Raw genomic sequence first — 16,992 nt, 5'->3', positions numbered from 1 at the left:
TCTTTCCAAGTGATAAATTTCATATACGTACGTGCACGCGCTCACACACACACACACACACACACACACACACACACACACTCGCTCGCTCTGCAGAAGCTGACAGTGGCCCGCCCGCACTGCCAGTGAGCGTCAGATGTGAACAAAGTACTGCAGGCGTTATGTGTACGGGCTAATGTTGGTAGAGTATGTGGAGAGCGTACGTGTCAGATGTGGGTACAGAAGCGGGTGCACCACGTGAGACAATCGGGGCAATTCGCGCAGAGGCAGCTACAGGGTGAGCTGGACTAGGCGCCGCAGTGTGGCAGGTGGTGGGGGAAGCGCGGTGGGAGTGGTGGGGGGAGGGTGGAAGCCCTGCAGCAGCAGCGGCGCGGCGTTCAGTCTGCCGGCGGCCGCCCGGCGCAGCGCGCTCTTTTTGTCTTGTGGCTTACAGGCGGCCGGGTGCATCTCGTCCCAACTACTCGCTCACAGTTAAGTCCGCACCTCCAACTCGGTGCTCACATCTTTCTAGTCGTCTCATGTTAACTGTCACTCTTTCCGTCCTTCCATTCAAGTATTTCTCCTTACTCCTCGCGTCTTTCAATCTAGGTATGACATAGGTAGTTACAAATGTTTTATGTGCCTCTGAGTGCCTAGATGTGCCTGATCGTTAATCACCATTACTTGCATTGTCTCTCGCAAGCTTAGATACTGTGCGTCATGTATCCGTGGTGCACCTAAGACTCATACACTTTTTTTTATTTTTTTTGTTAAAAACATATGTTATTCGGTTACTATGTACGAATTAAGTTTTAGATATGTGGCACGTTTCGGAGTTCAAAACTTAACTTAGTCCGCATACTGTGTTGTAGCGAGACATCTGCTTTAATTCTTGACCTTCCTCCACAACTGAATTTTTCGGGAGCCATGTTTCAACGAAGGCCAAGTCCACTTTCGAGAGAAGGCTGAACGGAGAAGCACAGCACCAGCTGAATGTGAAAATGCGCTTTACGACCTCATGTAAATAGACAAAACCTAACACTTTCGTAAGCAGTAAAATTCTGTGTAACTTCCTTCGAACTAGCGTTAGAACGCTTTATTTTTCGCTGTGTACTGAAAAATAGTGTCTGTGTCATTTGAAAATGAGTCATTAGAAGGAACTTGTAACAGATATAACGACATGAAGTCATATGGTGTTACAATTGCCCAGAGTAAGTGTACTAGTTCCCTGTCTGCCATACACAAAATAAAATCTTATTTAGGTTGCGTTCCACAACTTTTTTTGTATAAAATCTGTTAAAAACCTTATTGTGTTGTAACTAATTTCGGCAATTTTATGCCATCATTCGGTAGGCTTTTAGAGCCTTTGTGTTGTGGGCTGGATGACTGAAGACTGTCGGATGTGCCGTCCTTCAGACCCATTCAGTTCCACAGCACTAATTTCGGGTACGTATGGTACTTTAAAACGATGTATTTGTTATGCATCTTTTAAACTCAAAAGACTGCTGGATGATGACATAAAATAACCGAAACCAATTGATGCCCAATAAAAATTTCAAATTTTTGTACTTGAATACGTAATACTCGGAATCTCTCTGATAGAAAATAATTGAAGGACTTGGCTGTCGTTCAGCCTACACACTTTGCTTAGAGCCAGCATCACTGAAAAACATAGACTTCGTGTTCAAGACTTGCCGTAACATGCTAGAAAGAAGGTGCGAAAAACCCGCTTTTAGTCCTTGAGAACTATGTTTAAACTTGGAAACGTGCTCAACGTGGAAAATAGTAATGTCATAACCACAGATAGATAGCTGTCGTTAGCTATTGTAACTTAAGTCTCCCTTCGCTCAGAGATACTGCTGTATGCACGGTGTTAAAAAATGTGTCGAATATTTTGAGAGCTATACTACCCACCAACCCAAGGAAAAAAGTTTAGTAAACATGGGCTCTAAAGTGCATACCATAAGAGCTATGAGCACTTGCTTAGTAAAGGAGATGTTTCACAGAAACGAAGATGAACAAGTGCCTATATCTTTTAAAGACTGCATTTTAGAGCCCTCGTTTTGTTTGTTACTATAACCTCTCAAAATACTAGATTCTTTTTTGAACTTTATGAAGAGATCGTTTTTCCAAGAACGGCTGACTAAGTTAGTGCCTAGTACAAAGGTCATTTCCTTAAGCCTCTCCCTTTACCCTCTCAGTTCCTACATTTCTTATCGTTTCATACACTTTTCAAATAATGAATGCTGATTATTCTTACAGTTTTTGTGTTTGATCGCCACGACCATCATGAGTAAGAAACTTATTGTAATTTTAACTTTTTACGGGTGGAAATTTAAGGTTTAATGTTCCGTCGACGACCAAGTCGTAAGATACAAAGCGTAAGTATATAGTGAACAGGAATGGCGAAGTAAATCCACTGAGTCATTTTCAAAGAAACCATTTCGACTTTCGCTATAATTGATATAGGAAAATCACCAAACGCTTAAATCTGAATTTATGGATGGAGATTTGAACTCCGTTCGTACCGAGTGATGGTACAGTGCTTTAACCACTGAGTCATCTCTCTCGATAGGTTTGTGTGTGGATAGAATTCTTCTTGCTACTGCATACGTCCATGTGACAACATTTTTCAGTCTTCTGCTGTTCGAAATATACAGAAGTTGCGCACTAATCCTAAACGCAGTAGAACTCTGTCGGTTTTACAGGGAATGAGTTGTATGGTCGAACTGCTTTCTCTCTTATATTTAATACACAATGATATTATCATCTCATCGTCATTGTTACAAGTAAGAAGTATGTAGAAGTTGTAATTATATTTTAGTAAATTAACTTTCCCAAAATGGCTCACTCCAGCCGTTCCAAATAAACGAAATTAAAATGTACGGTTTCTATTCCAAATAAACAACGTATCTAACCGCAGCTTAATGATAGAATCCTATGTTGAGATTTTCTTTAATTGAGAAGTGGGTCTTATCTTCCATAAGGTGTGTGATAAATCTGTGTTTGCTATTCCCAAACCTTCGTCGGCTGAGGATGTTGCTTGTTTTCTGTATTGATTCCTGTGGTTTATTTACGTTCACATACTTGGATGGCTGCCAGAATTAGATCCGCTGTTTCTGAATTTGCTTCATGACAGATTAAAACTATGATCCGTACTCGAATGCCATTTAACATATACAGTGGATTAACTTTTCACGTTTGTTTGCGGTACTAAGGGCATTACAATGAATTGGAAGAATTTTGTATGGCATCATAAGATCGACTACCATGAAGAAAATCAGCTGCAAGGTATTTACCTGTCGTCCTTGTATGACCGTGTGCGAAAATTATTTTATTATAGACAGTTCACTTTCCTGGCGACCGCTAATTCATTGCTCTGCGGGTACTAGATTAACATCTCAGAATCTTGGGTGTTCATGATCAACTCTAAAAGGATAAGTGTACTGTCGAAAACTTACTGCTAATATTATCCTGGAACCTGTGTGAAGAGTTTGAATTGCGTTGTTAGAATATGGATGAAGTGTGGCCTACCAACTACAGTTGTTGCACTCCACGCAACAGAAATGAAGCTTTTTTCATGTTTATAATTCGTAAAGTGTAATGTTTGTTTGGTGTTTACTAATTATGCCCCTCTGTTGTACACACACGCTAGGTCTGCATTTATAACAGGCAGCAAACCATTAACTGGCCAAAATCTCTGTGTAGCGTGACAAAGTAATTTACATACACTTATGACATGGCTTTTCGTACTTTCGAATACATGTTGGTGTGTCGTAACAATTTTTGTGTGTAAATAAATGACTTTTTGAAGGCAGGAAGATTAAGGTTTAACGTCTTGTCGACGAGTAGGTCATTAGAGACGGAGCACAGCCGCGCGGGATTGACCGAGCTGTCTACGGCGCTGCAGTCATGGACTGTGCGGCTGGCCCCGGCGGAGGTTCGAGTCCTCCCTCGGGCACGGGTGTGTGTGTGTGTGTGTGTGTGTGTGTGTGTGTGTGTGTGTTTGTCCTTAGGATAATTTACGTTCAGTAGTGCGTAAGCTTAGGGACTGATGACCTTAGCAGTTAAGTCCCTTAAGATTTCACACATTTGAACATTTTTGACGGAGCACAAGCTCGAATTGATGACGAAAATTGATGGGCCTTTTCAAAGGAACCATGCCTGCCTTAAGTAGTTTCAGGAAACCGAGGAAAATCTATGTATGGATGTCCAGACGTTGATTTGAACCGCCGTCCTCCAGTGAGCCACGTCGCTTGGTATGACTTCGTGATACTGAAGGTAGTAGCATAATTTATTTAACAATAGTCCGAATGACTTAACGTGAAGGTTTTTATCACAGAATGCTTCCAAACTGAATCTCTGGAAAGCTTTCAGATAACAACAAAATCGTCCACCCTTTTGTTATGTATTAGACATTTAAGAAAGCTTGGTGCAAAAAGAAAACGAATTGATTTTTTATTGCAATTATGTGCTCGATTGGCTATGGCATAGAGAGGTAACCGATATTCATAATGTTATCCGTAAATTTCTGTAGACTCAAGCGCTCAGCTGTAGAAGCGCCGTTGTTATTCATTCCATGTATGTTACGGCATTGCGTAATGGCACATCGATTTAGAAAGTAGGTGTCTATACTGAAGTCTGCTTCGTCCCAGCCTCTTCCCGAAATACACTGATAGGGAAAAATGACAACACCGAAAAGTCATTAATGAAGAGTAGTTAAATTTCGGGAATACCTTCGTTTAGGTAACATATTTAAGTCATTTACATTACAAGATCACAGGTTAATACAAGCGCGAGATAAGGCGCTGCAGATGTGAAATGCTGAACTGATGTAACCGCCAGAATGTTGAATGCAAGCATGCAAAAGTGAAAGCATTGTGTTGTACAGGTGCCGGATGTCAGTTTGTGGGACGGAGTTCCATGCCTGTAGCACTAGGTCGGTTAATACAGTGAGAGTCAATACTGTTTGTGGTGTAGCGAATAGCAGGGGAAATTGGAATTATGGCAAAAATACAACAAAAATAATCATCGAAGGATTATTCGATTAAACAGCGAATTTGAAAAGTTTGTTGTTACACTTCTGTTCCAATGACATCAAGAACGTGTGATTATGGGGGTGTCTTTGTTACTGATTACTCTGGCCTCCACCACTCAAAGATAACTTTGAGGCAAATACATATGTTTACTGTTTGAACGGTTTCCAAACATTACACTTCAGTAATTAGTTCTGCAGTGAGACACAAAGTTTAGTTCATTGCTTATACATATATTAGTTCGGTGTAACTCGGAGTAATCTGCTTCCTGCCTCTGCTGCTGAAGTCGTCATCCCGGTCCATTTCATCTGCAAACTGGATCTAGTTCCGTGAATTCCATGAAATAATCCCGGTACCAAGTCGTTTTATAGTGGTTTATTAATGACAAGCTGCACATCTTTTTCTTTATGGGGCCCCATCCCACATAACAGGCTACATAGTCACAAAACCGACGTAGTACAACATTTGTATTATTGCACGGAAGTGCAACACAGTGCTCGCGATTGTGAACTGTCTGCAACTGAACGTCTCCTGAGCCTTCTGCTCCCCCTATTTGTGTGTTCTTAACAATGAAGTTAACGAAACTATCGTGCAAATTTATAAAATTAACAATTAACAATTAAAAGTTCATTGTTATTGTGAATGACTATACACAAAACTTTTCGTATTTTAGGCCCAATTGGACGTATACAATTCAAAAGATATATTTGATATTGTAGAAAATAGTGAAAAGCAACAATGCCAACCTAATGTTAGTTAATTACGGCTTAATTAGTGAATGCAAAATAATGCTAGCATGTATTGGACGAACGTGATATACAAGTAAACAAATGAAATAGTACATTTTACGAAATTTAATGTATTATATGAAATCACTTATGTTGTACAGGTATATTACATACAATTGGAATTACGAAACTTTCAATAAATTGCCCCCATCGGAGAGCATTTCACCAGGATATCGAAAAAGGAATGTAAAACAAGGGGTTGTTTCATTTCAGTGGATGACGCTGGATCGGTCTATCCGATGACATGCCGTTAGATAGAAAGTTTTCTAACAGATAGAGAGTAGTGTGTCGTCCTGAGCGGGGTTACTTCAACCGAAACAAGCGTAACTTAGGTGCGCCCCAGGGGAGCGTAATAGGTCCTCTGCTTTTTACGATTTACATGAACGATCTGGTTGATGGTATTGACAGCGGCCTTAGACTGTTTGCCGATGATGCTGTAGTCTACAGGAAAGTAGTATCACACGAAAGTTATGAACAAATCAGTGAGGATTTGCAGCAAATAAATGCGTGGTGTAATGACTGGCAGTTATCTCTCAATATTAGTGAGTGTAACCTACTGCGTATAACAAGACCAAAATACCCATTAATGTAAGAGTACAAAATAAATGCCCAGTCTTTGGAAGCGGTAACATCCGTCAAGTATCTGGGTGTGACCATTCGAAATGATCTCAAATGGAATTACCAGATTACACAAGTAACGGGCAAGGCGAACTCTACATTGCGGTTTATTGGTAGAATCCTGAAGCGATGCAGTCCTTCAACAAAGGAAATTGCTTACAGTACGTTAGTTCGTCCAGTCTTAGAGTATTGTTCGTCTGTAAGGGACCCTTACCAGTTGGGTCTGATTCAAGAGATTGAGAAGGTCCAAAGAAGAGCGGGAATATTTGTGACTGGTACATTTAGCCATTGCGAGAGCGTTACAAATCTCATAGAAAGTTTGAAGTGGGACACACTTGCAGATAGACGACGCGCTATACGGAAGGGGCTGCTCACTAAATTCCGAAATCCGATCTTCGCCGAGGATGTAGAGCATACACTATTATCATAACTTTCAAATCGAGCAATGATCATCATTCAGAGATAAGGGAAATTAGAGCTCGTACTTAGGCGTTGACAGTCGTTTTTTCCCTCGTGCGATCCGCGAGTGGAACAGAGGGAGGGGGGGGGGGGGGGGGGGAGGAATATGACTTTGGCGCGAATTGTGCCCTCCGCCACACACCGCTTGGTGGCTAGCGGAGTATACATGTAGATGTAGATTTGTCGTCCGATGATTGTCCCATATGTGTTCGACTGAAGGTAGATTAGGAGATCGAGCAGACCAAGGCAACATGTGGACGCACTGTAGAGCGTGTTCGGCTATTGTTACCCCATTGGGAAACACCGCCTGGAATGCTGTTCATGAATGGCAGCACAATAAGTCGTATCACCAGACCGACGTACAGATTTGCAGTCAGGTTGCGTGGGCTAATCACGAGAGTGCGCCTGCTGTCATACCAAATCGCAACCCAGACCATAAGTCCGGTTTAGGTCCAGTGGTGTAGCACGAAGACAGGTTGGTTGCAACTCCTGAACTGGCCTACTCCTAACCAGCATACGACAATCACTGCCACAGCGGCAGAACAAGCTTTCATCATAAAACATAAGACCTCCACCTGGCCCCCCAGTGAGCTCTCGCTTGACATCACTAAAGTCGCAAATGGCGTTGGAATGCACGCCACAGGTCGTCTGTCTCGGACCTGTCCTTGAAGTAACCGATTTGTAACAGTTCGTTGTGTCACTGTGATGCTAACTGCCGCGCAAATTGCTGCTGCAGGTGCAGTACGATGCGCCAGAGTCATGCGCCTAACACCACGGTCTTTCCTCTCGTTAGTGCCACATGGCAGCCGGAGCCCGGTCTTCTTGCGACCGTACGTTCTCGTGACTGCCGCTGCCAGCAGTCACGTGCAGTAGCCACATTCCTGTCAAGTCTTTCTGCAGTATCGCAGAAGGAACATCCAGCTTCTCGTGGACCTATTCAAACTCAGTGAGCTGTTGATACTGGTCTCCATGTCGCCTTAAAGGCGTTTTGACTAACATCAACTCATCACGTGCAATCTCAGACAACGAACGTTCACGACTGTTACAGCGTGTATTTAAAGCAGACCTCATTTGTATCCTCATCCGCTACTATCATCACTCTTATGCGACTGCCGCGAAACCTGAATAGACAGCCATCGTCTTTCAGATGTAGAAACACGTCTACCGACTTTCATTTATGTCGCACAACTCCTTGGTGTCGCGATTTTTTTCCGTCAGTCTATTTTTGGTTTTCCAGTTATTTGCAAGAGAGTGTTGGGCCTTCAGATTGTCCATTTCCTGAAACTTCCTGGCGAAGTAAAACTGAGTGCCGGACCTAAACTCGAACTCGGGACCTTTGCCTTTCGCGAGCAAGTGCTCTGCCAACTGAGATACCCAAGCACGACTCACGACCCGTCCTTACAGCTTTAATTCCGCCAGTACCTTGTCTCCTACGTTTCAAACTTGCCCGCGAAAAACAAGTTCCCGAGTTCGAGTCTCGGTTCGTCACACAGTTTTAATCTGCCAGGAAGTTTCATATCAGCGCACACTCCGCTGCAGAGTGAAAATTTAATTCTGTCCATTTCCTGTATTAAAAGGAATACAAACACAACCAACTTGCCGTATGCTCACAAAGAGAATCGCTGGTCGTGGAAACAATTGATTGTGGACGTTAGAACGGAACTGATGTATTTCCCGTCTTCGGATTTATGCGTGTTTATTGTTCAACGGTGCTCACGATCGTTGTCATGAGCTCATACAGTTGTCTGCTCATTTCGCGATAAGCTAACTTGTTGCTTGTCGCTCTCATGTTTCTCAGTGACTTGCCGGTGTTCCTTGGCGCTCAAATCCTGACGCTATGGCAACTGACCTTTCCACTCAGGCGGAACGCAGCCTTTTCACTGAACACTAATCTGGCACAGAATGTGTCCTCTCGTAACAAGTAGTACATTTCAGTGCGGGATGTACCGCGTTTTGGCTCGTCTGCTGGTCTCAAGGTACGGGTAAGCTGCAGTTGCAGGACTGACGATTTCCTAGAACACATACAGTGTGCTGTGGCAAAATTAATATGCGATCAGCCTAGTTTAGATTGGACACATCTCGGATATTCTCCACTGTACTGTTGACATCCTGAGAATTTTTACGGGACGCAAACTCCCAGTGAATTACACTGTTGCAACCAATGTGCGAACGCATTCTTTAAGCATTAGACACCTGTTGAATCGTGTTCTAAACGAAGTCTGCACTGCTACAGCACCTCATGTTTGATCTGTCCCCCCCTCCACTCCCTCAAAAAAAGTAGACACATGCTGCATGGTTCTCATATTAGTAAACAACAAAACCCCGCTTTCTGCGGCAAGTGGGTGAACTGGACAGACATGACTCTACCGGACATCAAAGATACGAGAGTAGCAGAACAGTGTTAACCGCCTACACTATTACAGCCGTAATAAATCTGCCTCAATTTTCCGTGTCTTTTTGAATAATCGGGTACATTGCTGATGTTCCACATATGGTTTAAGGCGTCGAAAGTTTGTTTACGGCAAGCAGTAGTCTGTGAAAAGGAGGGAGCGGCGCGATAATTTTTTTGTGAGTTTCGTACCTGCCACCTCCTTATCTGCAGTGGTGTTGAAGAAATTGTTTTCTCCTAAAGTAACTACACATTCTTGCAACATTCGAGAGCTCCGAAAAGATCACGTTATCGTACCACTTGTTAATGTTAGAAGTGGTACTTTTTGTGAAAAAAGCCGAAAATGTCCATAATGGCGGCATAGCGCAATAGAAGCTCTTATCTCGACGCCATGTCACTGCCGAGTTACTGGGAGTGAAGCTTTTTCTCTAACGTCTTACCAGCGGTACAGATTTTCGACCTAAATGGTTTCCTTTTTGGAGAGGCATAACCGTAATCACTGTTGTCTAAATCTTAAATAACGCGCGGAGCGTAAGAGATGTAGCTTTTAGACGTCTTAAGCAGTCTGGCTACACTTACGTGAATAATCAAAAGGGAGTAACGTGTTCACATAGTGATGGCTTTCTGGTATGATTCTCGGTCGTCTTTAGAGATGCCTATCAGTTTGTCTAACAAGGGAACCTCCCCATCGCACCCCCCTCAGATTTAATTATAAGTTGGCACAGTGGATAGGTCTTGAAAAACTGAACACAGATCAATCGAGAAAACAGGAAGAAGTTGTGTGGAACTATGAAAAAATAAGCAAAATATACAAACTTAGTAGTCCATGCTCGAGATATGTAACATTAAGGATAGTACTACCTCAGTAGCGCCGTGGTCCTGTGGTTAGCGTGAGCAACTGTGGAACCAGAGGTCCTTGGTTCGAATCTTCCCCCGACCCAAAAGTTTTAATTTTTTATTTTCAGAAAATTATCAAAGTTCAGGCACACACACACACAATCATCTTCGTTCTTCAAAATTCCAGGACATGTTCAGATTTGCTTGGACGTATGCAGGATTTGACGGTCTACACACGGAAAAATTTGAAAACGTTAAAAACATGTTTTGACAGAGCACAGGGAAAACTGTGCGACTGTTCCAGTCATTTGTTGCAGTTTATGTGACAAACTCTTATGTTTTCATCACTTTTTTGGGAGTGATTATCACATTCACAAGAAAACCTAAATCGGGCGAGGTAGAAGAATCTTTTTACCTATTCGACAAGCGTACAAGTTAGGTGGGTGCACAACATATTCCTGTCATGTGACGCACATGCCGTCACCAGTGTCGTATAGAATATATCAGAAGTGTTTTCCTGTGGAGGAATCGGTTGACTTATGACCTTGCGATTAAATGTTTTCGGTTCCCATTGGAGAGGCACGTCCTTTCGTCTACTAATCGCACGGTTTTGCGGTGCGGTCGCAAAACACAGACACTAAACTTATTACAGTGAACAAAGACGTCAATGAACGAACGGACAGATCATAACTGCGAAAATAAAGAAATTAAATTTTTCACTCGAGGGAGGACTTGAACCAAGGATCTCTCGTTCCACTGCTGCTCACGTTAACCACAGGACCACGGCGCTCCTGATCTCAGTGTGTCCTTGATGTTGCATATGTTGCACATAGACTACTCAGTTTGTATATTTTGCTTATTTTTTTCATAGTTCCACACAACTTCTTCCTGTTTTCTTGATTGATCTGTGTTCAGTTTTTCAAGGCCTATCCACTGTGCCAACTTATAACTAAATCTGAGGGGGGTGCGATGGGGAGGTTCCCTTATAAGTAGATCTGAAATAACTACGAAGACAAACAGAATCCCTCCCAGCACACCCACCGTCTCACAACTGTCTTCCCCTCCCCATCTCCCAACTGCTATACGCCTATCTAACGAAAGGCGTGCCTATGACGATTCCCGTACTAGGCTTCTTGAATCTGTTTATTCAGTTGTCTTGGGTAGCCTCGTTTTCACATTTGTAAACACCAACTAAAAGAAGGTATTATAAACACATTGTACATGGCATTTGGGGCCTTTAGGTGGTAGTGGTGGTTGTGTTGGTGAGTGTGTTTGAGGTTGTTGTAGTGATGGTGATTGCGATTTTAAAGGAGTGAAATAATGACAGACGTTGGAGGTTCGAGGATCGTGACTGGGTATTTTCAGACAGTAACGCAGAGGGCAGAATTGAATATACCGGGCGGTTAGAGTTCTCGGACGAGCAACGTGAGGCAAATCTTTAGAAGCGCCTATTCACACAAGATCCCGCGGAGTTGCGCAGATTGCCTATACTCACTACCCCCCGTGTTCCTGCTGCATGTTGCACGGAACGGAAGGCAACTCTCTGCGTGAAAGCGCATACCATGGTACACGAACGCTGCCGATAGAAGTTGAAGCGTCCACTAAAGTGTGTGCTTTCAAGTAGAAGACCTCCACAGCAACTCCCGTAGCGCGCTGACAAAATAATTTCCAGAATAAAAAAGAAACAATACGATAACTGGCTGGAAATAACGTCAGTGTGTTCTAACTGAACAGTAAAAACTGAAGCTGTATCTGTTTTACGTCAGAAGTAGTTATCAGAACGGGAACAATACACCATTTAACGAAATACACTGTACGTTAGAGTGTAGGATGCAGACGACGGTGGAGGAAATGGAAAAAAAAGAACTGTGTTCTCAATCCTTCTGAGAGAGAGAAGTGGTGACGGCAGCGAGGATGTTCTGATTCGTTAATTTCTGTTTCAGAACGTCCAGTAGGAATCGGTCATTATCCTTGTTAAATCTCAATTAATTGCAAAACGAGTATTCCTCCTCTGAAAGGTGTTATTTTCGGTAAAAGATCACGATTCACCTCTCCCCCTGTCTGCTTGTCCAGTTTTGTGAACCATAACGAACGTTTTCTTCTTTCCATATCGTTCACTGCCGTAGCGTATAATGCAGCGGCTGCAGCGAAAGCAAGAATTCTTTCGTCACGCGACTTGCTGTCTGCCTGTGCAGTACCGACGTGCCCTTCGTGGCGGGTCTGTTTTTCGGAAAAAACAGCTGCCTCCCCCTCGGACGCGGTTGACGCTACCGTGAATGACAGTACGTAGTTGTCTGTGATGTGTCTTAAGTGTTTTCCACTGTCGATAATTTGCGAATGGCTTTCGGAGACGGAGCATTACTCCTTACCCAGGGACTGGCAGTTATGCATTTAATGTATGGTAAAGCAGGGTGGTTGTTGTTGTGGTCTTCAGTCCAGAGACTGGTTTGATGGAGCTCTCCATGCTACTCTATCCTGTGCAAGCTTTTGCATCTCCCAGTACCTACTGCAACCTACATCCTGAATCTGTTCAGTGTATTCATCTCTTAGTCTCCCTCTAAGATTTTTACCCTCCACGCTGCCCTCCAATACTAAATTGGTGATCCCTTGATGCCTCAGAATATGCCCTCCCAACCGATCCCTTCTTCTAGTCAAGTTGTGCCACAAATTTCTCTTCTCTCCAATTCTATTAAATACCTCCTCATTAGTTATGTGATCTACCCATCTAATCTTCAGCATTCTTCTGTAGCACCACATTTCGAAAGCTTCTATTCTCTTCTTGTCTAAACTATTTATCGTCCACGTTTCACTTCCATACATGGCTACACTCCATACAAATACTTTCAGAAACGACTTCCTGACACTTAAATCTGTACTCGATGTTAACAAATTTCTCTTCTTCGGAAACTCTTTCCTTGCCATTGCCGGTCTTCATTTTATATCGTCTCTACTTCGACCATCATCAGTTATTTTGCTCCCCAAAGAGCAAAACTCATCTACTACTTTAAGTGTCTCATTGTCTAATCTAATTCCCTCAGCATCACACGACTTAATTCAACTACATTCCATTATCCTCGTTTTGCTTTCGTTGATGTTCATCTTATATCCTCCTTTCAAGACACTATCCATTCCGTTCAACTGCTGTTCCAAGTCCTTTGCTGTCTGTGACAGAATTACAATGTCATCGGCGAACCTCAAAGTTTTTATTTCTTCTCCATGGATTTTGATTCCTACTCCGAACTTTTCTTTTGTTTCCTTTACTGCTTGCTCAATATACAGATTGAATAACATCGGGAATAGGCTACAACCCTGTCTCACTCCCTTCCCAACCACTGCTTCCCTTTCATGCCCCTCGAGTCTTATAACTGCTATTTGTTTTCTGTACAAATGGTAAATAGCCTTTCGCTCCCTCTATTTTACCCCTGCCACCTTCAGAATTTGAAAGAGTATTCCAATCAACATTGTCAAAAGCTTTCTCTAAGTCTACAAATGCTAGAAACGTAGGTTTGCCTTTCTTTAATTTACAATGAAATGAACACCCTTAGCTGTTTACAGGCGTTGACATACGCCAACGGGGACAGATTAAAATGTGTGCCCCGACCGGGCCTCGAACCCGGGATCTCCTGCTTACATGGCATACGCTCTATCCATCTGAACCACCGAGGACACAGAGGATAGCGCGACTGAAGGGATTTATCTCTGGCACGCCTCCCGCGAAACCCACATTTTCAATGTATTGTCCCGCACGACATTCGTAGTGCCCTCGCCCATTATACTCATTACTCGCGGCGCGTTGCTGATTCCCGTAAGAGTTTGGGCACTGTTTGTGCATTCGCACAGAAGAAGAAGATGGTCAAGTGGCCGGTGAGCCTTAACTAAGATGGTATCTGTTCTTTCGGACATGTCCGAAAGAACAGATACCATCGGTGACCATGCAGCTCGTTATAATGAAATTACAATGAAATGTCCGAAAGAACAGATACCATCTTAGTATATTTCTTTAATTTATTTTTTAAGATAAATCTTAGGATCAGTATTGTTCACGTGTTCCAACATTTCTACGGAATCCAAACTGATCTTCCCAGAGGTCGGCTTCTACCAGTTTTTCCATTCGCCTGTAAAGAATTCGTGATAGTATTTTGCAGCCGTGGCTTGTTAAACTGAGTGGGCGAGTGGGAGGTGAGGTGCTGTAGGCGGCGCAAAGGCAGTGAGCCTGTGGGGACAGCGGCGTCAGCTCGGCGCGTGCCGCGACAGATAGGAGAGCGGGAGCCATGACTCGGCGGACACAGCGACTGCCTCACTGCTATGCAAAAACCACGTTACGCAACCACCTGCTGCTTTCTCGCTACTTCTCAGTTTCCACTTAGTAGTCGCGTAATAGCGAGGTTAGCCCACTAATGGGAAATGAACAGCGGGAAAACCTGAGTGACACAAATACCTTATGCAGAAAAAATTAACACAGTAACCTGGAGAAAAAATTAGTCACATCCTAGAGACATCTACCTCTATATCTACACTCGGCAAAACCACCTGACGGTGTGCGGCGGAAACTACTTCTGGTACCACTGACTGATTATCTCTTTTCTGTTCCATTCGCGAATGGCGCGTGAAGAGGAATGATTGTGTTAGCCGTGATTTCTCGAGTTTCTTTGTTGTGCACATATCACGGTACGTGTGTGGGAGGAAGTGGTATGTTGTCAGACACCTCCTGGGACGTACCCTCTCGTAATTTCAATACTAAACCTCTCCGTGATTGTAACGAAACTTGTTTGTTACGTTATGTGGGGAGGCAGTGAAATTTTGCTGGGGCAAAATTTTTACCATCGAAAAGAGATTATTTGATTTAACCACAAAAACCTCAAAAATTATTCTTGTGTTCCATACACATTCCAGAAATGTGTGATAATGGGGGTGTTTCTTGCTGATCACATTGGCCTCCATCACTCAAAAGACTTACTTTGAGACAAATGTAAATGTTTACTGCTAGAACAGTTTCCAAAACATTACACTTTAGTAATTAGTTCTGCAGTGACACATTTGATTTCTTATAAGTATCTTAGTTCGGTGTAACTCGGAGTAATCTGCTTCCTGCCGCCGCCAGGTGTGGCCGTGCGGTTCTAAGCGCGTCAGTTTGGAACCGCGTGACCGCTACGGTCGCAGGTTCGAATCCTGCCTCGGGCATGGATGTGTGTGATGTCCTTAGGTTAGTTAGGTTTAAGTAGTTCTAAGTTCTAGGGGACTGATGACCTCAGTAGTTAAGTCCCATAGTGCTCAGAGCCATTTGAACCATTTGCTTCCTGCCGCCGCCGCTGCTGTTGTTGCTGCTGAAATAGTCGTTGCCTCAGTCCATTTCATCTGCTAACTGGATCAAGTTGTGTGAATTCCATGAAATAATCTAGGTACCAAATCGTTTTAAATTCGTTTATTTATGACAAACTGCACCACTTCTTCTTAGTGGGAGCCCACTCTACATAACAGGCTACATAGTCACAATACTGTATTACAACAATTAGATTATTGCTCAGACGCACAATACAGTGGGTGCTTCCCAAAACTGTGTCCAACTGACCTTTCTTGAGACTTGTGCACTACTACTTATATGTTTCTCAACAATCAAGTCAACAAAGCTACAGTCCAAATTTATTAAATTTACAACTAAAAGTTGAACAATTTTATGAGTAACTATCCACAAAACGTTCCTTATTTTATACTGACACTGGCATATACAATAAAAAAAGACCTTTACATAGGATATACATCATATTATAAAAAATACTGAAAGACAACACTGCTAACCTAAATTTTTTAAATTATGGCTTCATTTGTAAATGCAAAATATTGCGAACATATATTGGACAAGCTTGGCCTACAAGCTTTAATATATTACACGAAATCATTTATTAGATACCATTGGAATTACAGAACTTTCAAAACAGAAATGTACAACAAGAAAATGGCTGTTTCATTTCATGATGCATAACGCCTCCCCTGTGGCGTCTGCCATTGGAGTTCGCTGAGCATCTCTGTAACGTGGCCGAGCGGTTCTACGCGCTACAGTCTGGAACCGCGCGACCGCTACGGTCGCAGGTTCGAATCCTGCCACGGGCATGGATGTGTGTGATGTCCTTAGGTTAGTTAGGTTTAAGTAGTTCTAAGTTCTAGGGTACTGATGACCATAGATGTCAAGTCCCATAGTGCTCAGAGCCATTTGAACTGCGGGTTAAACGCCGGCGCACTCGACGCCCCGAATAACAGGAAGAGAGACAAAATCGCGACTTGTCGGACCACACTACACGCTTCCTGTCAGACACTGTCCATTATATGCGTTGTTTGGCGCATTGAAGACGTGTAGCTTCGCGTGGCACTGTGGGCAATGGTCCTTCGCGAAATACCCGACTTGCAAGCAGTTCCCTTAGCAGTATTCGCTAGGAAACAGATTGAGATGGACCCGCATTCGATTACAGCGGCAATTCTTGTCGGGCTTGAAACCGATTGACATTGAGGAGGAGTGTTATTCTCTGCAGTCGCTGTCAATAAGAATTTATTTACTTTCTTATGCAGTGTTATGTAGTTACGAGTGGTTCACCATTCCGTGTGGACACATCAAGGCAGTCCGCGTTCCGACGCAAATCGGACAACTTCATTGACCTTTTTTAAAACGGCATCATATTCGCCGTTGACTGTAGAAGTTTATTTCACAACTTCTACAATTAGCGGCGAATACGATCGTTTTTAAAAAACCCTTGAGTAGAAACAAGCCCCCGGAAGTAGACGATTTTCGCTCAGAACTACTGACAGCCTTGGGAGAGCTAGCCATGACAAAAGTCTTCCATCTGCTGTGCAAGATGTATGAGAGAGGCGAGCCCCCAGACTTCAAGAAGTATAT

The 16,992-nt window shown here is 43.1% G+C and overlaps 1 protein-coding gene across 1 annotated transcript in view; it reads left to right on the top strand.

Annotated features, from left to right (window-relative positions):
- The first annotated feature begins 402 nt into the window (after window positions 1-402).
- Window positions 403-16,992, top strand: part of LOC124618784 (mannosyl-oligosaccharide alpha-1,2-mannosidase IA-like) — a 154,653-nt gene continuing 138,063 nt past the window's right edge. The window contains exon 1 of the mRNA XM_047145376.1: window positions 403-471. The gene's annotated coding sequence lies outside the window, so the exon portion shown is untranslated. The remainder of the gene's footprint in view (window positions 472-16,992) is intronic.

Source organism: Schistocerca americana, chromosome 1 (genome assembly GCF_021461395.2).
Source record: "Schistocerca americana isolate TAMUIC-IGC-003095 chromosome 1, iqSchAmer2.1, whole genome shotgun sequence".
Classification (NCBI taxonomy): Eukaryota; Metazoa; Arthropoda; class Insecta; order Orthoptera; family Acrididae; genus Schistocerca; species Schistocerca americana.
Note: the sequence above shows the minus strand (reverse complement) of the source record. Positions and strands in the feature narration are given on the sequence as shown.